This window comes from Somniosus microcephalus, unplaced genomic scaffold (assembly GCF_052327205.1).
Source record: "Somniosus microcephalus isolate GS21.2 unplaced genomic scaffold, FLI_Smic_1.0 unresolved_chr1, whole genome shotgun sequence".
In the NCBI taxonomy this organism is placed as follows: domain Eukaryota; kingdom Metazoa; phylum Chordata; class Chondrichthyes; order Squaliformes; family Somniosidae; genus Somniosus; species Somniosus microcephalus.
The window spans coordinates 85042621-85066519 of NW_028225179.1; the positions used below are offsets into that span (position 1 = coordinate 85042621).

At 43.8% G+C, this 23899-nt stretch overlaps 1 pseudogene; it reads right to left on the reverse strand.

The window, feature by feature from the left end:
- Window positions 1–679: 679 nt before the first annotated feature.
- Window positions 680–19453, reverse strand: LOC147095550 (uncharacterized; annotated as a pseudogene).
- Between the last annotated feature and the right edge of the window lie 4446 nt (window positions 19454–23899).

The following is a 23899-nucleotide window of genomic DNA, read 5'->3' on the forward strand; positions in this document are numbered from 1 at the left end:
AGAAAGAAGCAAAGATAAGGAAACTTTTTCCACCACTTTACACTCACCTCTCATACTTACCTGTCCACACTTGCACCCATTACTCACCTCTACAGTTGACATTTCAACCCCTCTCACCCCCGCTGACCCTGGCGGGGTTTCCCCGACGTCGGGAAGCCCGCATCAGCAGGCGTAGAATGGTGAAGTCTCTTAACAGCCTGTTAACAGGCAGTTAATTGGCTCTAATCCCCTTCCCGCCGCTAGGAGACGGGTCCCTGCGCGAGTCGGGGACCCGACTCCGGGGAAGATGGTTCGGAGGCAGGTTGGGACCCGCTCCCAATTTTTCCCACCAGTCCTGCCTCCGAACCCGCCTCCTCAGGGCTGGTAAAATCCAGCCCATATATAACTCAATGAAATGTGGTTAGCAGCTGGTACCCTAACTACCGTCATAATTCTACCTTTCCCCAACTCTCTCTCTGTTTATGCCAGCAAGGCATTTTCCAAGGGCAGGTCCACACTTCCTACCAACTGAAACTGATAAACTTCGAGTGGAGAGAACGGGCTATTCATTGGTGCAGTAGGAACAATTGCAGTTTGCTGAATTATTTTGCAATGGAAGACCAGTGGGATGCCCAGCACATGTTCTTGGCTGTATCCATAGGCTGAGAAACATCATGATGACAGTCCAATTAACTTAGGCCAATGCTAAAAATTATATTTATTGCAAGATGTAAATTTATACAGCAGTAAATAAATCAGCAGGTATAAGTAACAATACAGTAGTACACTAACATTTTAAACCATTTTCTCAAACCAAAGTAACAAACATTTCAATGTTCTTCGTGTACTTTTCCAGAATGCCAACTGAATTGTAGATAATTGTAACATGAGTATTACAGCTCCAAGGAGTTTCATCTCCATGCCATTACAGTGAAGTACTGTTGGGGCTAACTGAACTCAAGAAACTGGGACTGTACCCATATAGAACCTTCATTTTCTTTGAAGGAAAGGTTGGGTTCTTTAAAGAACATCCTTCTCCTTGATTAAAGTACACATGTTGTGTCATCGGTGTTACGAGTGAGACAACTATTTTTACAGGTGGCTACCCTGCTAGGTCAGTCATTACAGACAATGGCTCTGTCTTTTCACACAGTAGCAAGCGTGCAAGCATTGTCTGAAGTAATAGTCAAACAACGATGACATACCGCAAAGGAAAGCAGATGCCCTGTCTGAACCTGAATGTCCATTCCAGACATTTACCACAGACTGCCTTCACGCAGACCCTCACATCAAGACAAAATAAAATCTTCTGGAAACAGCAGACATAGCTCGACATAAAAATTCCAATGCAGTGGTCCTGCTACAAATTCATATGAACGAGTATAACATGGAAATACTTAACGACATGAGATAGGGCGGAGCTGACATTCATCATAACCACATTATTCACAATGAACACTGGCCAGAGAAATCTGGTGATCAGATGGTTCCTATGGACCAATCAGCTTCAAGGCGAGAGGCTGCTAACCTTGTAAATTTCAACCATTTTTTTTACATGGCAGGCGGTTAAACTGTGGAATTCTCTGCCACAAACCTTTTGCTCAGAGTATGGGGAATTTTATAAGCTCTTGCTGTGGAATGCTCACCCTCCTGTAGCACATATTGCCTAGTTGTCTGACCAGAATCTCTACACGGCTAAAAAGAGGAGACAGATGAGCAGTGGAGGTAGTAACTCGCTGTAGATCTCAGTGATTACATTTCTTTTCACAAGGGCAGCACGTTGGCATAGTGGTTAGCACTGTTGCCTCACAGCGCCAGGGACCCGGGTTCGAATCCGGCCTCGAGTGACTGTCTGTGTGGAGTTTGCACATTCTCCCCGTGTTTGCGTGGGTTTCCTCCGGGTGCTCCGGTTTCCTCCCACAGTCCAAAGATGTGTGGGTTAAGTTGATTGGCTATGATAAATTGACCCTTAGTGTTAGGGCGATTAAATACGTGGGGTTACGGGGATAGCGTGAGATATGTGTTGGTGTAGGGGTTACGGGGATCGGGTGGGATATGTGTCGGTGCAGGCTTGATGGGCCGAAATGGCCTCTGTCTGCACTGTGGGGTTTCGGGGATTCTGTGAACACTAAGGTTGCGAACGGTCTGGCTCAGCTTCAGACAGTTGCCAGGGGATGGAAACGGTGACCAGGGATTAGAGTTTGTGGCGGAGACCAAAGACAATGGCTTCAGCCTTCCCATTATTTAGTTGGAGGAAATTTCTGCTCATCCAGTACTGGATGTCAGACAAGCAGTGTAACAAATCAGAGACAGTGGAGGGGATTGAGAGGTGGTGGTAAGATAGAGCTGAGCGTCGTCAGCGTACATGTAGAACCTGATGTTGTGTTTTTGGATGATTATCGCTGAGGGGCAGCATGTAGATGAAAAATAGAAGGGGGCCAAGAATAGATCCTTGGGGGACTCCAGAGGTAATGGTGCATGAGTGGGAACAGAAGCCATTGCATGGGATTCTCTGGCTATGATTCGATAGATAAGAATGGAACCCAGCAAGGGCAGTTCCACTCAGCTGGACAACAGAGGAGAGGCATGGGAGGAGGATGGTGTGGTCAACTGTGTCGCAAGCTGCAGATAGGTCAAGAAGGATGAGGAGGGATAGTTTACCAGGGTCAGTCACATAGAATGTCATTCCTGACTCTGATAATGTGACGGAACCGGAAACCTGTTTGGAGAGATTCAAACGTGGAATTGCGGGAAAGATGGGCAGGGATTTGGGAGGCGACAACACGTTCAAGGACTTTGGAAAGGAAAGGGAGGTTGGGGATGGGGCAATAGTTTCCAAGGACAAAGGGGTCAAGGGTGTTTTTGGGTGTTTTTTTTTTGAGGAGGGGGTGATTACAGCAGATGTGATGGGGAGGGGGACAGTTCCAAAGGAGAGAGAACTGTTAACAATATCAGCTAACATGGGGCCCAGGAAGGGAAGTTAGGTGGTCAACAGTTTGTTCAGAATAGGATTGAGGGTGGGTCTCATGGTCAAGGTGCGCTCAGAGAAAGCAAGATAGAAGATGGGGTAGAATCTAGAGAAAGACGTGAGTTCAGGGCTAGGGCTGCGGGGAACATTCAGTGGGCTAGGGGAAGGGAAGGGAGCGGCAGAGGCAGCTGAATGTATAGTTTTGATCTTTGTGACAAAAAAGTCCATGAGCTCCTCGCACTTGTTGGAGGTGAGGGCGGAGGAGACACAGGATAGAGGTTTATGGTGAAGAGAAGCCGGGGGTTATCTTTGCATTCCTGGATGATCTTTGAATAATGAGCAGGTTTAGCAATGGAGAGCAGGACCCGATAATGCTTTATGTGGTCCAGCCAGATCTGGCGATGGCTAGTTAAACCAGTTGTCTGCCAAAGATGTTCAAATCTGCGTCCCTTGGGCTTAAGGGAGCAGAGGTGAGAGGTATACTTTTTTTTTTAGTGATGTTGAGGGATAAATATTGGCCAGGACACTGCGGATAACTCCCCGGCTATTCTTTGAAATAGTGCCATCGGATCTTTTACGTCCACCTGAAAAGGCAGACAGGGCCTCAGTTTAACGTCTCATCTGAAAGACCACACCTCCGACAGTGCAGCACTCCTTCAGTACTGTACTGGAGTGCCAGCCTAGATGTCTGTGCTCAAGTCTCTGGAGTTGAACTAGGGTAAGAGAAAGGGTAATGGTTTTAATGGGGACAAGGGCATCAAAGGTGTTGGAGAGGGTGTGATTTAGCAGATTGGTTGATGCAGAAATGTCATGATGAATTGTGGACCAAAGTCTAGATAGTTGGAATTTGAAAGTGTAGTGAAAAGTGACTTGAGGGAGACTTTTTCCAGGGCACAGAAAAAAATGGGGTTGGGAGGGGTGGAGGGAAGGGGAATATGGGTGGAGAGTGATACAATGATCAGAGATTGCTTTATCAGTGAAAGTTACAATGGGAGTAGCTAGGTCACGCGAGATGGCAAGATCAAGGGGGTGGCCGTGCATATGGGTAGGAGAGTTTACATGGAGGGAGAGATTTAGGGAGGAAAGGAGGGCAGTGAACTCAGAGGAGAGAGAGCAAGAAGAGTGGAGATGGAGGTTGAAATCACCAAGAATGATTCGTCGCTTGGTGCAGAGGCAGAGGGAGGAAAGCAGAGAAGATATCCCAGTGAGAAACTTGGAAATAAAACAAAGAAGTACAAATCCAAAGAAGTGGGCAAGGTGCTGGAGCCATGGGACCAAACCAGAGTTGGGGGGATGGCGGGTGCGTAGGAAAATTTTGGGACAACATTGGAAAAAGAAATCCCAAACCTGTGGTGGTAGGAGCTGCAAGAATGTTTTTACACACAGTTAGCACCTCTTTAATGTAATATCTCTCCTATTTAATGACACGAACTGCCTACGTGTCTCTGCTGGGTTCAAAGCTTTATCTGCAGTGGGCTGGGTGGTGACATGTCACATTGGACATACTCTTACAGCTCTTGCCCTACTCCAAGCTGTACGATCCTCTTATCCCATCATGACAAGTGAGCTACTGAAGGCTTGTAAACCCTGCTCGGGCAATTGGGGATTGTAGGATGAGACAAGCAAAGGTCATTGAGACCACTGAGCCATCTCCTCACAACCGTTCTATTTCAATTTCTGTAGGGTTTTTCTCTGTATTTGTCTTTTCCTGTGTTTCATTCTCTTTCCCTTAACTTACGAGCTCCTTCTCATCTTCCTTTCATGTCTATACACAGGACATTTCCTTGTAATGGAGAAGCATGGCAATAGATTGAGAGTGCTAGATTAATGTTGGGAAGGACGCCATTAGCATTTTTCACTGTACAGACACTCTTGCCTCTGGAGACTCTGCACTTCTTGCCTCTGTTGATGAACTAGTTACACTATTTAACAGCTGTCTTGAAAATGGTGCACCTCCACCGTTTCTCACCCATGTGGATGCACGGACAGCAAGAGAGGTTGACGATGTTCCTGAAATTTGTGAGGGGCTGCATTGGAACTGCTGCTTATCTCTGTAGGGGGGTGGGGACAACTCTTTGAAGCTCTGCGCAGGTTGAGTACTTGAATTGGCTTCTAGCCTGTGTGGATGTGCCAGTGCTTTGTGAGACAGAAGGAATCGGTTAATCAGTTCTGGCAGATGTCGCACTGGAAGGGTTTCTACTCCGTGTTGATGCACTGGTGTATCTCTAGAGAGGAGGAGTAGGTGAAGCAGTTCTGGCAGCTATTGCACTGGAAGCGTCTGTCGCCTGTGTGGGTGCGTGGTGTTCAGTGAGGTCTAACAACTGTGTGAAACCTTTATTGCAAAACTCACACTTGAATAGTTTATCAGATGTGGGGACGCACTGGTGTTTCAGAAAGTATGAGGAGCTGAAGAAAGCTTTGTCACAAACCTTACACCTGAACGGTTTGTCACCTGTGTGAATGCGCTGGTGTACCCGTAGATATGCTGAGCTGCAGAAATCTTTGTCACAAATCTCACACCTGAACGGCTTGTCACCTGTGTGAATGCGCTGGTGTACCACAAGGTATGCTGAGCTGCAGAAATCTTTGTCACAAATCTCACACCTGAACGGTCTCTCATCTGTATGGCCGCGCTGGTGTACCCGTAGATATGATGAGTTGCAGAAATCTTTGTTGCAAACCGCACACCTGAACGGTCTCTCATCTGTATGGATACGCTGGTGTTGTCGGAGACTTGTTGACTGGATGAAACTTTTGTTGCAAAATTCACACTTGTATGGTCTTTCTCCTGTATGGATGCGCTGGTGAACACGGAGGTATGATGAGTTGCAGAAAGCTTTTTTGCAAATTGCACACCAGAGCGGTTTTTCGTCTTTCCGAATGCACTTATGTGCCAGGAGGCCCGAGGACTTAATGAAAGCTTTGCTACAACTTTCGCACTTGAACGGTTTCTCAGTTGTGTGAGTGCGCTGATGTTTCAGAAGTAATGACAAAAGTGTGAAAGCTTTGTCACAAGCCTCACACCTGAATGGTTTCTCACCTGTGTGGGTTCGCTGGTGTTCCAGTAGGCGTGACGATGTCACAAAAGCTTTGTCACAAGCGTCACACCTGAATGGTTTCTCCCCTGTGTGAGTGCGCTGATGTTCCACGAGTTGCGACTGCTTTAAGAAAGCTTTGTCACAAATCTTGCACTTAAATGGTTTCTCACCCGTATGTATACGCCAGTGTTGCAGGAGGGTCGATGCTTGTGCAAAGGACTTCTCACACACTTCACACTTGAACGGCTTCTCCCCTGTGTGAATGCGCAGATGTTCCACGAGGCCCGATGCCTGTGAAAAGGCCCAGCCACACACATCACACTTGTATGGTTTCTCGCCCATGTAGCTGCCCTTATTTTGCAACAGACGTGACCACCGCACTGAGACTTTGTTAAAATCCTCACATCTGGATTCCTTCTTGCCTGTGTACATGCACCTGTGTATCAGGAAGTCTGACAACGTGCAAATCTCTTCTCACACCCCTCACTGCTTAACAGCCTTTCATCTGTTTTGATGTGCCAGTGTTCACGAGAATTGAATGACCGAAGCCTTTCTCACACACCTGAATGGCTTCTCACCTCTATGGATGTGCCAGTACTTCAGGAGCTTTACCAATTGTGTGAATGTCACTGCTTGGGCAATTTGTTACTAGCCCTGTACTTTTTAAGGTTTCTTCACCTCCTGGTGCGAACAACCTCAAACCGCCGCGGCTTTTGGAACATTGTTTTGAAGGGATGCTCGACACTTAATCAGTTTTAGTTCTGACAATGTATTGAAGTTCTCTGGATTGAATGGATTTGCAGAAGATAGCTGTACTGTGCAGCCATTCCTTGGGTGATGACCTGGATGTACCTCTGGTGTCTATCTTCCCTGTTTTCTGTGCAGGATATGGTTTAATACAGTATGATCCTTCTGTAAGACAATAAAAGAAAAATCATGTTTTTTCTCCAATTCTCTTCCCTCTCTGCTGAAGGTGGTGACTCCTGGAGACAGCTCCACACTGAGTGTCAATAGATTGTGGACAACTGGGTGTGGCCATCAGAGCCAAGTTTATGTTGCCCTCACTCGACACCCACTCTTTCCAGTGGGGATCACCGGATTGTAATCAGAAGCAGATGTTCTGGCTAATTCTTGCCCCCACCCCCACCCCGTCCCGAGGGCTCACGTGGAAAAATAATTCTAAAACAAATAAAAAAGAAGAGTAGAGTACTAGTCAGAAATTGTGCAGCAGGTACTACAGGCAAAGGGAAAAATAAAAAATATAAAGTCATTAAATCGGGTGTGAGAAATATGAAATGTGTGAGAAAAACAACATTAGAGCAGAAGGACAGATTAGGGTGTGTGGCCCAAATAAGCGTTCTTTATACAAACACACAGGGTATAAGAAACAAATTGAATGTATTGCTGGAGCAAATTCAACTTAGAGGGTATGATATGGTAGGCACATGGTCAGGACTGGGAACTGAATATACCAGGTTATAAGATCTATAGGAAGGATAGGGAAAATGGTAGAGGGGGGAGGAGTAGCATTAGTGATTAAGGATGAAATTACTTCTATGATAAGAGAGGATATAACGAGAGGTAAGCAGGTAGTGGAGACTTTATAGGTAGAATTAAGAAATAGAAAAGGATTTAAGACTGTAGTGGAGTTGTGTACAGGCTCCCTAGTTGCAGCTATGAAGTGTCAGAATGTATTAATGCAGAGATCAGACAAGCATGTAGTAAAGGCAGTGTGGTTTTAATGGGGGATTTTATCTTCCATGTAGATTGGAATAAGCAGACAAGCTCATGTCAGAAAGGTAGAGAATTTCTTGAGTGTGTTCAGGACAGTTTTCTACAACAATATGTCCTCTAACCAACAAGGGGGCAGGCCATATTAGATTTAAAACTGAGTAATGAGCCAGATCTAGTTAACAGCCTAATGGTGCGTGAACATTTATCTAATAGCGACCATAATATGACTGAGTTTAATGTTGTGTGTGAAAGGGAGAAACGCGAAACAGCTAAGGTTCTAGATTTAGGTAAGGCCGACTTCAACAGGATGAGACACAGTAAAGTGGGAAAATCTATTAATGGGTAAAATGTCAGAGGATCAGTGGGGGTTGTTCAAAAAAGAATTTCATGTGATACAGAACCAGTTTATACCCCTAAGGGACAAGAGCTGTACTTGCCAAAAAACAACCAAAGAGGTAAGGGGCAACATAAAACTAAAAGAAAAAGCATTCAAGAATGTAAAAAATATAACAGATCCTGGTGAATGGGAGAGTTAAAAGAACAGCAAAGGGTGACAGAGCAGATCGTAAGAGCTACAAAAAGGAGTATGAAAAGAAACTTGCAAGGATTATCAAAATCAACACAAAAAACTTATATTAGAAAAAAAGAGGGTGGATAAGAGCAGTGTGGGCCCCTTAAAAACTGGTAATGGTGATATTATAAATGAAAATAAGGAAATGGCAGACATGTCAAATAATTACATTGCATCATTTTTTACAGTAGGGGAAGAGGATGGTATGCTGGACACCCCAAGGAAGCTAATTTTGAATTACGGACAGGGACTCACCATAATTAACGTAAGCAAATTAACAGTAATGAAGAGAATAATGCCACTAAAGAGTGACAAATTCCCAAGACAAGATGGTTTTCATCCCCGGGTTTAAAGGAATTGGTGAGAACATTGCCAATGACCTAACTATGATCTTCCAAAGTTCTCTCGATTCAGGAACCTTTAGATTGGAAAATTGCACATGCCACTTCGCTATTTAAGAAAGGCGAGAGGGGGAAACCAAGGAATTATAGACCAGTTAGCCTAACATCTGTTGACAGGACATTACTAGAGTCTATAATTAAGGATAGGATGGCTGAACACCTTTAACATTTTCAGCTGATCAGAGAAAGCCAGCATTGATTTGTGAAAGCCAGGCCATGCCTGACGAACCTGATATAATTTTTTGAAGAGGTGACTAAAGTAATGGACAGGGGAATGTCCATTGATGTTATTTATATGGACTTCCAGAAGGCAGTCAATAAAGTCCCTCATAAGAGACTGTTAGCTGAAGTTGAAGTTCATGAAATTGAGGGCAAATTATTGACCTGGTTAGAAGTTTGGCTGAGAGGCAGGGGAAAGAGAGTAGGGATAATGGGCAGGTCCTCTAATTGGCAGGATGTGACTCATGGCGTCCCCTAGGGATCTGTGTTGGGGCCTCAATTAGTCACTGTGTTTATTAACGACTTCGATGACAGGATAGAGAGCCACATATCCAGGTTTGCTGACGATACAAAGATAAAACATTGTAAGCAGTGTTGATGGAAGCATAACTTTACAAAGAGGTATTAATAGATTAAGTGAATGGGCAAAACTGTGGCAAATGGATTTCAATGTAGGCAAATGTGAGGTCATCCACATTAGACCTAAAAAAGGATAGATCAGAGTACTTTCTAAATGGTGAACAGTTAGAAGCAGTAGAGGTCCAAAAAGATTTAAGAGTCCCTGTACATAGGTCATTAAAATGTAATGGACAGATACAAAAAATAATCAAAAAGGCTAATGGAGTGCTAGCCTTTATTCTAGAGGATTAGAATACAAGGGGTTTAAGAAGTCATGCTTCAGCTGTACAAAGCCCTGGCTAGACCACACCTGGAGCACTGTGTTCAGTTCTGGGCACCACACCTCAGGAAGGATATACTGGCCTTGGAGGGAGTGCAGCCTTGATTTACTAGAACGATACCTGGACTCCAAGGATTCAATTACAGTACAAGGAGAGATTCTACAAACTAGGGTTGAAGATTAAGGGGTGATGTGATCAAAGTTTTCAAGGTATTAAGGGGAACTGATAGAGTAGATAATGAGCAACTATTTCTGCTGGTTGGGGAATCTAGGACTAGGGGACATAGCTTAAAATTAGATCCAGGCCTTTCAGGAGTGATTTTAGGAAACACTTCTACACGCAAAGAGTGGTAGAAGTTTGGAACTCTTTGCCACAAACTGCAGATGATACTAGGTCAATTGTTAATTTAAAATCGGAGATTGATAGATTTCTGTTAACCAAAGGTATTAAGGGGTATGGGGCAAAGGCAGGTATATGGAGTTAGGTTACAGGTCAGCCATGATCTCATTGAATGGCGGAACAGGCTCGAAGGGCTGAATGGCCTGCTCCTGTTCCTATGTTCCACCCCCCACCCCCCCCCCCCACTCCCCGGCCAGGAGCCCTGAGATCCGTGGAAGTGCCCAACCTGACTGGATCAACTATCTCAGCAGAGGTTATGGAGAGAAACTGAATCTGTTCAATATAATTCAGTACCACACCAGGCAGTGCTCCCTTAGTCCTTGTCCTTCTTCACCCTGCATCTGGATGCCATTACTTTTTCCTCTCTCCCTCTTCATGTACCTCTTTAGCTCCCAGACTGAGTCATCACAAAATGCAGCTTACTGAAAATAACAGGGCAAGATAGCCTCAATTAGTGTATAAAGTGCAGTTATTTACATGCTCCAAAATTAGTGTTGGAATGGAGTCTAAATTAAGTAGTGGTGCCACTGTGGGAAGGGAGGTAGGCTGTTTTTGAGCTCTCTAAGAATGCAAGTGGACAATGAGCCATTTTGCAAATCAGGAAAATAAGTTGCTGTCAGTTTTTTGTTCCTTTTATATATATCTGAATGAATAGATATTTTTGACTCCTCTATTTTAAGACTACTCTCATAGGTGAGCCCTAGCTCGCTATGTCCTTGAGAGCATCTTCCTCTGTCCTGATATCCAGGTATATGCAGATAATCATCATCGTTATTTGTATTGCTTTAGATAAGGTTGCAGCCCATGCTTCCACAACATCCTCCTTGATTTTGACAAGTGGGAGCATAACTCTGCATGAGACCTTATTTCATTCAGGCTGTAAGTGTCACAGGAAATTATTGAACAAAATAAATGAACAAGCAAATAAATAGCAGGACCATAACAATATTTTACATAGTTATCTAACTCTGCCAATTCCTCTTACTGTAGAAAGAAACAGTAGTTCACATCTCTACTGCTACAATTTGTAGCTTGATTTCTTTTTTTATCTATTGCTTCTGTAATCCTTTTCTCACCAATTACAGAAGTTGTCTCACTTATTTAATTCTCTTCAGATGTTCCAGGTTCTGTACATCAAACTTAAAGATTTGAAAACTACAGACGAATAAGCTCCCCCCAAACAAGCGTTTATGAATTTAAGTAAGTATTTGTTCAATTCAAAAAGGAGCTACCAATCAGACACATAAATAACACAACCTGTTTGTGCCTAAATTGATCAGCTTGGATCCTCCCTCAGGATAGCTGCAATAGATAAAAAAAGAAATCAAGCTACAACTTGTAGCAGTAGAAATGTGAACTACTGTTTCTTTCTACAGTAAGAGGAATTGGCAGAGTTAGATAACTATGTAAAATATTGTTACGGTCCTGCTAATTATTTGCTTGTTCATTTATTTTGTGCCAGGGTTAAGGACATCTCCTCTGGACTGGAGAGAAACTTGGAGTGGGAGGGGGAGGATCCAGTTGTCGTGGTCCATGTCGGTACCAACGACATAGATAGGACAAGGAAGGAGGTTCTGCTGAGGGAGTTTGAGCAGCTAGGGGCCAAATTAAAAAGCAGAACCACAAGGGTAATAATCTCTGGATTATTACCTGAGCCACGAGCGAATTTGGCTAGGACAAATAAAATTAGAGAGTTAAATGCGTGGCTCAAAGACTGGTGTGGGAGAAATGGTTTTTGCTTCCTGGGACACTGGCACCAGTACTGGGGCAGGAGGGAGCTGTTCCGTTGGGATGGGCTTCACTTGGCCAGTGCTGGGACTAGAGTCCTGGTGGATCATATAGCTAGGGCTGTAGAGAGGGCTTTAAACTAACTAGTGGGGGGGGGGGGGGGGGGGGGGAGGTTCCTAGAGAGCAAATAATACAAATGACAACAGAGAAGGTCATAGACTTAGGTAGCAGTGGGGAAATTAAAAACCAGAGCATGTCAGGAAGGGGCAGAAGGTATGGAGTAAAAGGTAAAGTAATAAAAAGGGCAAAAGCAGGAACTAAGTGTCACAAAACATCTTTGAAAGTTCTCTATCTGAATGCACGTAGCATTCGTAACAAAATAGATGAGTTAATGGCACAAATAACTACATATGGGTATGATCTTGTGGCCATTACAGAAACATGGCTGCAGGGTGACAATGCCTGGGAATTAAACATACCAGGTTATTTAACGATCAGGAAGGACAGGCAGGAAGGAAGGGGAGGTGGGGTGGCTAAGTTAATAAAGGAAGGAATCACTGTAATACAGAGAAATGATATTGGGTCAAAAGATCAGGACAATGAAACAGTTTGGGTGGAGGTAAGGAATAATAAGGGGAAAAAAACACTAGTGGGCGTAGTCTATAGGCCTCCGAACTTTGGCAACGCTGTTGGACGGAGTATCAATCAGGAAATAGTTGAGGCTTGTAATAAGGGAACATCTATAATTATGGGGGATTTTAACTATCATATTAATTGGACAAATCAAATTGGGCAGGGCTGCCTTGAGGATGAGTTCATTGAGTGTATTAGGGATGGGTTTCTTGAGCAGTATGTAACTGAACCGACCAGGGGGCAAGCAACCTTAGATCTGGTCCTGTGTAACGAGACAGGATTAATTAAAAATGTCCTAGTAAAGGATCCCCTTGGAATGAGTGACCATAACATGGTTGAATTCCATATTCAATTAGAGGGTGAGAAGGTTGGATCTCAAACAAGCTTGCTAAGCTTGAATAAAGGAGACTATGAAGGTATGAGAGCGGAATTGAGTAGAGTGGATTGGGAAAATAGATTAAAGGGTAAGATGATACATGATCAGTGGTGTACATTTAAGGAGTTATTTTACAACTTCCAAAAAATATATATTCCACTGAGAAGAAAAGGGTGTAAAAGAAGACAGCCATCCGTAGCTAAGTAAAGAAATTAAGGATAGTATTCGACTAAAAACAAGGGCATATAAGGTAGCCAAATCTAGTGGGAGGATAGAGGATTGGGAAAACTTTAAAAGACAGCAAAAAATAACAAAAAGATTGATTAAGGGAAGATAGATTATGAAAGTAAATTAGCAAAAAATATAAAAACAGAAAGTAAGAGTTTTTATAGTTATATAAAAAGAAAAAGGGTGGCTAAAGTAAATGTTGGTCCCTTAGAGGATAAGACCGGGAAATTAATGGTGGGAAATATGGAGATGGCAAAAACACTGAATGAATATTTTCACAGATCACAGAAACCCCACAGTGCAGATAGAGGCCACTTCGGCCCATCGAGCCTGCACCGACACATATCCCACCTGATCCCCGTAACCCCTACACCAACACATATCCCACCCTATCCCCGTAACCCCACATATTTAATCCCCCTAGCACTAAGGGTCAATTTATCATAGCCAATCATCCTAACCCGCACATCTTTGGACTGTGGGAGGAAACCGGAGCACCCGGAGAAAACCCACGCAAACACGGGGAGAATGTGCAAACTCCACACAGTCACCCGAGGCCGGATTCGAACCCGGGTCCCTGGCGCTGTGAGGCAACAGTGCTAACCACTATGCCACCGTATCAGTCTTTACAGCAGAAGACACTAAGAATATCCCAACACTGAACAAACCGGGGGCTAAAGGGGGGGAGGAGCTAAACACGATCAAAATCACTAAGGAATTGGTACTCGGTAAAATAATGGGACTCAAGGCGGATAAATCACCTGGACCTGATGGCTTACATCCTTGGGTCTTGAGGGAAGTGGCGGTAGGGATTGTGGATGCATTGGTAATAATTTTCCAAAACTTCCTGGACTCGGCTCAGGCTGGAACTTTCCCCTTCTGAAGCTATGCTGGCTGCTGTTGACAAGACTATTATGATAGGTATAATGATCAAGTTTAATCCTGATCATTGATTCCATTCTTTTACATGGAATTGAATAAGACTAATAGGTCTGTAGTTGATTGTGACTGATTTAATCACATTATTGAATAAGGGCATCACCCTTAGCCTGTTTCCAATCTACTGGTATCTCTCCAGTTTTCAGTAATTCCATCATAATCATTGTCAATGCCTCACAAAACTCCTCTTTTGTTTCTATCTATAAGATAAATAGCATCTATCACTGGGTATTTATTAGTTTAAAAGAACGAACTTGCATTTATATAGCACCTTTCACGACCTCGGTATGTCTCAAAGCGCTTCACAGCCAATGAACTACAATGTAGTCACTGTTGTAATGTCGGAAATGCGGCAGCCAATTTGCACACAACAAGCTCCCACGAACAGCAATGTGATAATGACCAGATTATCTGTTTTTAGATGTTGATTGAGGGATAAATATTGGCCAGACCACCAGGGAAAACTCCCCTGCTCCTCTTCAAATAGTGCCATGGAATCTTGTTTTACTTCCACTTGCGTTTTCTATTTGATTGTTTGAAGCCTCCCTGAATGTTATACTCATTTCCATCCTCTGGGTTTAGCCATGTTTCTGATATTCCTGCAACATTGTAGTTCCCACTACTGACTGGATTTAACGTCTTATCCAAAAGGTGGCACCTCTAAACTCTTTTTGACTCAACTCTACAACAGTAAGAAGGCAAAGAATATTTTACTGTTATATTTTCCTCTGCAGCTGTGCCTTTTTCTAGATCTCTGTTCCTCTGATCATCATTTTAGTTTGTTTCTCATGTTTCTATATTCATCCCAGGGGAACTCCCCTCCCCTTTCTCTTATCCCTGTTGGATTTGTATAAATCAATTTTTTTCCTTATTTCACTTTTAATTTGTTTATTAATCCATTTAAGATCCCATTTGTTTGGTCTAAACCAAGTATTTATACTGCATGCCCGCCTTTATTCCTTTACAAATGTTATACTTGTCCTCAACTTAAGTGCTGCTGGACATTCTCTTCCACTCCATTTGCTTTAGTTGTTCCCTCCTTTCCAAGAATTTAACCCGTTTAAAGTTATATGCTTGGCTCTCAGTTTTTGGTATCAATGAATCTCAAATCATGTTAAACTTGATTATTCTGTGATCGCTGTCCTCCAAAGCACTATGACTTCCATTTCCTGTATGGTATCTGGGTTATTTCCGAGTACCAAGTTAAGATGAACTCTGCCTCTTGTGGCTTCCTCGACAGCCAGGGTAACAACGCAGCTCTGCAGTACATTTACGAACTCTGAGTCTAGACCGCTTGTGTTTTCCCAGTTTTCTATTTGATTGTTTGAAGCCTCCCTGAATGTTATACTCATTTCCATCCTCTGGGTTTAGCCATGTTTCTGATATTCCTGCAACATTGTAGTTCCCAACTGCCATAACAACCTCTAGTTCTACCCTGTTATTTCTAATGCTTCGAGCATTCAGGTACATATAACTTATTGTAGATTTTGAAACACCTTGGGCTAGATTTTGCTCAGAGATGGATTTACCAGCAAAATAGCATTGGAATTGTACTTCCATCTATCAGTGTAACTACACTGAGAACCAGTCCCTATTTCCATGGGGCACCTTCATTACATACTTATTGTGCACTCCTGGAGCAGTTAGCACCTTTCAGAGGAAGTCCACCCATGTTGGTTGGGGGGGGAGGGGGGGGAGAGCAGGGTGGGTGGTGGAGAAAAGTCAGAGGGCTGAATTTTCCCGAAGCTGTCGGGAAGGAGGCGGGACTTCAACTTTCGGGTTTCTGACCCGCCCACATCGACGTCCGGCCAATCCGCGCGATTTTCCCTTGATTGACCAGCGGGCTCAGCAGGTCAATCAAGGGCCACCTGGCAACAGGTGATGTCACAGACTGCAATTTCATCTGTTTGAGGCTGTGAAACACTGACAGTCTGAATTCTAAGATGAGTCCTTCTGCGCAGACTCATTTAGAAATCTCAGCAGCACTCAAAGCTGAAGGCTGCCACTTTTCACAGATCGCAGCCGCTCAGTTTTGAGTGTCGACTGAGCGCTGGCCTCCCGACACCTACAGGAAGAAAGGCTGTTAAGGTAAGAACAGGTAAGTAAAAGTTCTTTACACACTTCAGACACACCAAACACACTTACCTTTGCACTCATGCACCCATCACTCACCTGAGCACCGACATCGCGACCCCTCCAACTCCTTCAACCCGACGGCCCGCCTGCTCTACCTGGCGTGGTTTGGAGCCGTCGGGAATCCCACACGAAACCCCTGAAAATAGGGATTAGGCTAAAAACTGCCTGTTAACGGTTTCGGCGGGTCCCAGTGCGGGGTGGGTACCCACCGCCCCTGAAACTTGCGTGGGGTGGGGTTTTGGGCGGGATGGTGTCGGGACCCCCAAATTCAGGATTTCCCCCCCCCCCCACATGCCTGAAACTCCGCCTGACTGCTCCAGGAAAATTTAGCCCAGTGTATCTGAAAGGGCCATGGGTTTTGTGTCTTTAACAATGTAGCTCTGGCATGTCTAAGGCTTCAGGACACTTAGCCCACAAATTTAAATTCTTAAGGAAGGAAGCCCATGAAGGGCATGATCCAGGCCCAAGGAAGTTGGGGGGGGGGGGGGGGGGGGTGTGTGTCATCTTCAACAACCCCTGCAAAGCTACTTAATGCTGGAAGAAATCGACTGATGTGGAGAGGTCAGCCAAAGTAACAAGAGGCAGGCATATTTTGCAACAAAGCACTTTAGTAAACACATTTCTCAGTTGCAATCACCTTGCCCTCACTCCACGGAACATCATCTGTACCTCCGTATAGGAGGTACCATAATACCATACACAACCCCTTCTTTCTCCTGTAAGTGTTCCTTTACTCCCAGCTGAACATGCGCAGAAGAAGTGAAAGACTAATGCTTATTCCTTCTATGTACCATTGCATTCTTTCCTTAACATTTCAAGTTTATAATGGTAACATTCTGAAGTGAATACAATAATCTAGAATTGCACACTTTAAAACTCTGTAATTATCACACGCATCAGGTTCCACATGGGAAGAAGCCATCAGTACTTTCACATACCCATATCTCATGTCGTACTGAATAAGGGTCCTAACTTCCCAGCCCTGTTACTCAATCCCATTCCAGCTTCTCTGGCCATTACTCGGCCCTACTGAGTGTGGGCACTGGTTTCCCCACACATCGTTCAATCCCAAGCAATATTTTGGCCAGTTAGAAGTATAGAATCTTACAGCACAAAAAGGAGGCCATTCGGCCCATCGTGCCTATGCCGACTCTTTGAAAGAGCTATCCAATTAGTCCCACTCCCCTGCTCTTTCCCCATACCCCTGCTGTGTTAAAAAGTTAATCGTGTATTTGGGTTTCTTATTCCTTTCTTAAATCAAAATATCTTTAGTTCTCTGCTTCAGATATACTCCCTCCCCGACAGGAATTTCACTTTCTCTGATATCCGGGTACAATTCATAACATGCACAGTGTAATGAACAGGGAAATAAAACCAGAAAATGCTGGAAAAACTCAGCAGGTCAGGCAGCACCTGTGGAGAGAGAAACAGATTTAATGTTTCAGCTCGATGACCATTTGTCAGGTCATTGACCTGAAACGTTAACACTGTTTCTCTCTCCACAGGTGTTGCCTGACCTGCTGAGTATTTCCAACATTTTCGGCTTTTATTTCCGATTTCCAGTATCCACAGTATTTTGCTTTTGTATTAATGAACAGAACATTTGTCAGATTATTTTAGCGTCTAGTCCTATCCTGTGCCTTCACAGAACCCTCCTACTCTTCATTGTTATGTTGGCAGAATAACAGTACACTGGACTTGGTTTCAGGTTTTAACTGCTAAGTAAATTTATTAAACAGTAACAGAATAAGTAAACTATATCAATTGTATAGTAAAAATAATGAATAGTTCCCTTATCCTGTGCTAAAATGAAAGATCAATAATTTCTTTACAGAGTGGTCCTTTTATTTTTCTCACTATTTATGGAAGCTATCTGGCCTGACGAATGCTCTAAGGTCGCTCAAACTCTCTTCAAAGACTACTGGCACAGTCTCTGATTTGAAGAAAAAGACAGGCTCAGAGAAGGAACAAGTAGAATTTAAGTAACTGGCTGCTCAATTTTTAAAAAAGGCTACTAACCAAACACACATTCCTTGGGGGGAAAAAAAATCAACGGCATAGCTTGGGGTAGAAATTGCAGTCAATGCAATTGAATATCGGGCGGGGGGTAGAACAGGCGATACCGCCTGTTTTGCACTACCTTCCAAGTCGAATTTCTACCCCAACAAGTTAATCAAAAGTAAAATTCTGCAAATCTTAAATGAAAAACTGAAACATCAAATGTTGGTTCTTTCCACAGCTGCTTCCAGTTTTTCTGTTTATTCAACATACCAAGCTAAGCTGTCACAGTCTCCTTGGAGTGAAGCTGGTGTTAACTGGTAAAGAGACCAATCCCAAGCTAAAATCAATGTCAGAAGACTAGGCCCAGGCTTGCCCTGGTTCTTAAACACTCTTTAGATTATAAGAAACTAGACTGCATCAGCCTCCCTTGTACAGCAGGACTCCTCACAGAGAGACGTCTCTCACTGAAAATGGATTCTCATCACAGGCAGGAAATCTGTAAGAATCCCCAGGTCTCACTTCAGTTCACCTCAGCCCCCCGCCTGCAAGACTCCTGCCGGGAGTTACAATCCGGGCTTAAATAACTGCTCATTCAAAAAGGGCTAGCAATCAAACACATTTGAACAACTCACACAGCATTGAACAAACTGCCCCTCCCCTGGACAAACTTTGTAACAAGTTAATAAAAAATTCTGCAAACGTTGCCAATCAGACACAAAAAATATGGCTGTTCGCTTGGTAGATGCTGACTGACCTGCTGTATTACCAGCCATTTATGTTTTTGGTTCAATATAGTTTTCCTGGGAGTGAAGCTCATTTTAACCCTGCATGTGCCATGGCAAAATTAAAGGAGCCAATACCAATCTTAATCTTACAACTATATCAGGCTTGCCCTGGTACTTACACAAATTTATTTACAAGAAACTAGACAGCATCAGACTGCCCTGTACAGCAGGACTCCTCACAGAGAGACGTCTCTCGCTGAAAATGGATTCTCATCACAGGCAGGAAATCTGTAAGAATCCTCAGACACTCTGCACCTCCCAGATAATCACACCTCACCGTCTCATTTTCAGCAATGACCCCTCAACAAAAACTCAGCCTGTAAATCAGGAGGGAAATGCTGTGTCCAAATCCCAGCTTCCAATAAACACATTCAATATCCAACACTCAGTCCCAGCCAAACAGTTCAGCACAAAGCAGGGAGTAAACAGGCCTCTCAGCTGGATCCTCTCACACAGCACAAAGGGCATTTTTACTAATTTCCTCACTTGCATAATCAGACTGCTCTGCACATTAATGAGTATTTTACCGTATAAAGTCAGTACAAACCCAGTTCTTTCCCTCACAGTCTACACCCTTCTCACTTTGTTTGCAGATGCTGTCAGATACTGCACAGGCCGCAGAACGGAGGAGGAGAAAATTACAGGAACGCTTGGTATACTCTTTGTGACTGACATCACTAGCAGCCAATCAACTGCTACACTATATTTACAACCAACCTACACTTAACATGTCAATCACACTTCCTAGCCAATCAGACTGGCCTGGGAGTGGGAATTCTACTTCACACTGTAAAACTATTACAAAATTTAAAACAGCCAGTGTAATACTGGGTAAACCTTAAATTCAGTGGCAATTTAAAAAACAGGCCTGGTGGAACTATCTCATCCACTGAGTCAGTGTCAACTGTGGCTCAGCTGGTAGCAGTCTTGAACCCTCAATTTTCTGATTCGGAGACAAGTCCCACTCCAGAGACTCCAGTGCAGTACTGAGGGAGTGCTGCACTGTTGGAGGTGCCGCCTTGCGGATGAAACATTAAACCGAGGCCCCGTCTGCCCTCTCAGGTGGATATAAAAGATCCCTGGGCAATATTCTAAGACTAGCAGGGCAGTTCTCCCCAGTGTCCTGGCCAATATTTATCCCTCAACCAACAACACTAAAACATTATCTGGTCATTATTTCATTACTGTATGGGGGATCTTGCTGTGCCAAACTGGTTGCCGTTTCCCACTGTAAAACAGTGACTGTACTTCATTGGCTGTGAAGCACTTTGGGATGTCTTGAGATGGTGAAAGTGGCTCTATAAATGCACATCTGTCTTGATTTACTGAGTCCCAACACCAGCTACTTACAATCAGTGAACCTGACACCTTCACTAATATAAAAACCCAGCCATGCTTCATACTATCTGTGAATCTGCTGGGGGAAGATTTCCTTCAGTCGCTTTCTCTAGTGACATTGTAAATACCAGCGACTAGATTTTCTCTGGTCACTGTGAAGTGACTGTAACCAGCAGCAGGCTTTCCTCTGGTCACTGTGTGTCATAGAAATATTAGAAACATAGAAGATAGGAGCAGGAGTAGGCCATTCGGCCCCTCGAGCCTGTTCCGCCATTTAATGAGATCATGGCTGATCATCCAAATTCAGTACCCTGTCCCTCCTTTCTCCCCAGATCCCTTGATCCCTTTAGCCTTAAGAAATATATCTAACTCCTTCTTGAATATATTTAATGAATTGGCCTCAACTACCTTCTGTGGTAGAGAACGCCACAGGTTCACCACTCTCTGGGTGAAGAAATTCCTCCTCATCTCTGTCCTAAATGGCTTACCCCTTATCCTTAGACTGTGACCACTGGTTCTGGACTCCCCCGCCATCGGGAACATCCTTCCTGCATCTAGTCTGTCTAGTCCTGTTAGAATTTTATAAGTTTCAATGCGATCCGCTCTCATTCTTCTAAACTCTAGCGAATATAAGCCTAATCGACTCGATCTCTCTTCATGCGTCATTCCTGTCATCCCACGTATCAGTCTGGTGAATCTTCGCTGCACTCCCTCCAAGGCAAGAACATCCTTCCTCAGATAAGGCGACCAAAACTGTACACAATACTCAAGGTGTGGTCTCACCAAGGCTCTGTACAACTGCAGCAAGACAGCCTTGCTCCTGTACTCGAATCCTCTTGCTATGAAGGCCAACATACCATTTGCTGCACCTGCATGCTTACCTTCAGCGACTTGTGCACAAGGACACCCAGGTCTCGTTGCAGTTCCCCTTTTCTATTGCCTTCCAGATAATAATCTGCCTTCCTGTTTTTGCCACCAAAGTGGATAACCTCGCATTTATCCACATTATACTGCATCTGCCATGCTTCTGCCCAATCACCCAACCTGTCCAAATCACACTGGAGTTTCTCTGCATCCTCCTCACAGCACACACGCTCACCCAGCTTTGTGTCGTCTGCAAACTTGGAGATATTACATCTAGTTCCCTTGTCTAGATCATTAATATATATTGTGAATAACTGGGGTCCTAGCACTGATCCCTGCGGTACCCCACTAGTCAATGCCTGCCACTCGGAAAAAGACCCGTTTATTCTAACTCTTTGCTTCCTGTCTGCCAACCAGTTCTCTATCCAAGTCAGTACCTTACCCCCAATCCCATTTGCACGCTTATCTCTTATGCAGGACCTTATCGAAAGCCTTCTGAAAGTCCAAATACACCACATCCACTGGTTCTCCCTTATCTATTCTACCAGTTACATCCTCAAAATATTCCAGGAGATTAGTCAAGCATGATTTACCTTTTGTAAATCCATGTTGACTTTGTCCGATCCTCTCACTGTTTTCCAAGTGCTCTGCTATTACATCTTTTATAATGGACTCCAGTATTTTGCCCACTACCGATGTCAGGCTTACCGGTCAATAATTCCCCGTTTTCTCTCTACCACCTTTTTTCAATAGTGGGGTTACATTAACTAGCCTCCAATCCATGGGAACTGTTCCAGAGTCCATAGAATTTTGGAAGATGACCAGCAATGCATCTACTATTTCTAGGGCCACTTCCTTAAGTACCCTAGGATGTAGATTATCAGGCCCTGGGGATTTATCGGCCTTCAATCCCATCAATTTCCCTAACACCATTTCCCTACAAATACTGATTTCATTCAGGTCCTCCCTTTCATTAGACCCTATGTTCCCCGACATCTCTGGGAGTTTATTTGTGTCCTCCTTTGTGAAGACAGAACCAAAGTATGTATTTAATTGGTCTGCCATTTCTTTGTTCCCCATTATAATTTCCCCTGATTCTGACTGCAAGGGACCTACGCTTGACTTCACCAATCTTTTTCTCTTCACATATCTATAGAAGCTTTTACAGTCAGTTTTTATGTTCTCTGCAAGCTTACTCTCATACTCTATTTCCCCCTTCTTAATTAATCCCTTTGTCCTCCTTTGCTGAATCCTAAACTGCTCCCAATCCTCAGGTTTGCTGCTTTTTCTGGCCAATTTATATGTCCTCTCCTTGGATCTTATGCTATCCCTAATTTCCCTTGATAGCCACAGTTGAGTCACCTTTTTTGTTTTATTTTTATGCCAAACAGGGATGAAGAAATTATGTAGTTCATCCATGCGATCTTTAAATGTTTGCCATTGCCTATCCACCGTCAACCCTTTAAGTAACATTCCCCAATCCATCCTAGCCAACTTGCGCCTCATACCATCGTACTTTCCTTTATTTAAATTCAGGTCCCTGGTCTCTGAGTCAAATACTTCACTCTCCATCTTAATGAAGAATTCTATCATATTATGATCGCTCCTCCCCAAGGGGCCTCGCACAACAAGATTGCTAATTAATCCTTTCTCATTACATAATACCCAGTCTAAGGTGGCCTGATCTCTAGTTGGTTCCTCTACATATTGGTCCAGTAAACCAGCCCGTATATACTCTAGGAATTCCTCCTCCACTGTATTGTTACTAATTTGGTTAGCCCAATCTATATGTAGATTAAAGTCACCCATGATAACTGCTGTGCCCTTATTGCACGCATCTCCAATTTCCTGTTTAATGCCATCCCCAACCTCAGCATTACTGTTTGGGGGTCTGTATACAACTCCCACTAATGTTTTCTGCCCCTTGGTATTTCTCAGCTCTACCAATACAGATTCCACATCATCAGAGCTAATATCCTTCCTTACTATTGTATTAATCTCCTCTTTAACCAGCAATGCTACCCCACCTCCTTTTCATTTTTGCCTGTCCTTCCTGAATATTGAATACCCCTGGATGTTGAATTCCCAGCCTTGGTCACCCTGGAGCCATGTCTCCATAATCCCAATTATATCATATCCGTTTACATCTATTTGCGCAGCTAATTCATCCACCTTATTACGAATGCTCCTTACATTAAGACACAAAGCCTTCAGGCTTGTTTTTTTAACACTCTTAGACCTTTTGGAATTATTGTTTACTGTGGCCCTGTTTGATTTACACCCTTGATTTCTCTGACTTCCACTTTTGCTTTTCTCCTTCCTGTCTTTTGCTTCTATCCTTGCTTCCCTTTCCTCTGTCTCCCTGCACAGGTTCCCAACCCTCTGCCATTTTACTTCAAACCCTCCCCAACAGCACTAGCAAATACTTCCCCTCGGTCATCGGTCCCGGTCCTGCCCAGGTGCAAACCGTCTAGTTTGTACTGGTCCCACCTCCCCCAGAACTGGCTCCAATGTCTCAGGAATTTGAATCCCTCCCCCTTGCATCATTCCTCTAGCCACATATTCATCTGAAATATCTTTCTATTTCTACTCTGACTAGCACGTGGCACTGCTTGCAATCCTGAGATTACTACCTTTGAGAACCTATTTTTTAATTTACCTCCTAACTCCCTATATTCAGCTTTTAGGGCCTCATGACATTTTTTACCTATATCTTTGGTACCTATATGCACCACGACAACTGGCTGTTCACCCTCCCCCTCCAGAATGCCCTGCAGCCACTCCGAGACATCCTTGACTCTTGCACCAGGGAGGGAACATACCATCCTGGAGTCTCATTTGCGGCCGTAGTAACACCTATCTATTCCCCTTACAATAAAATC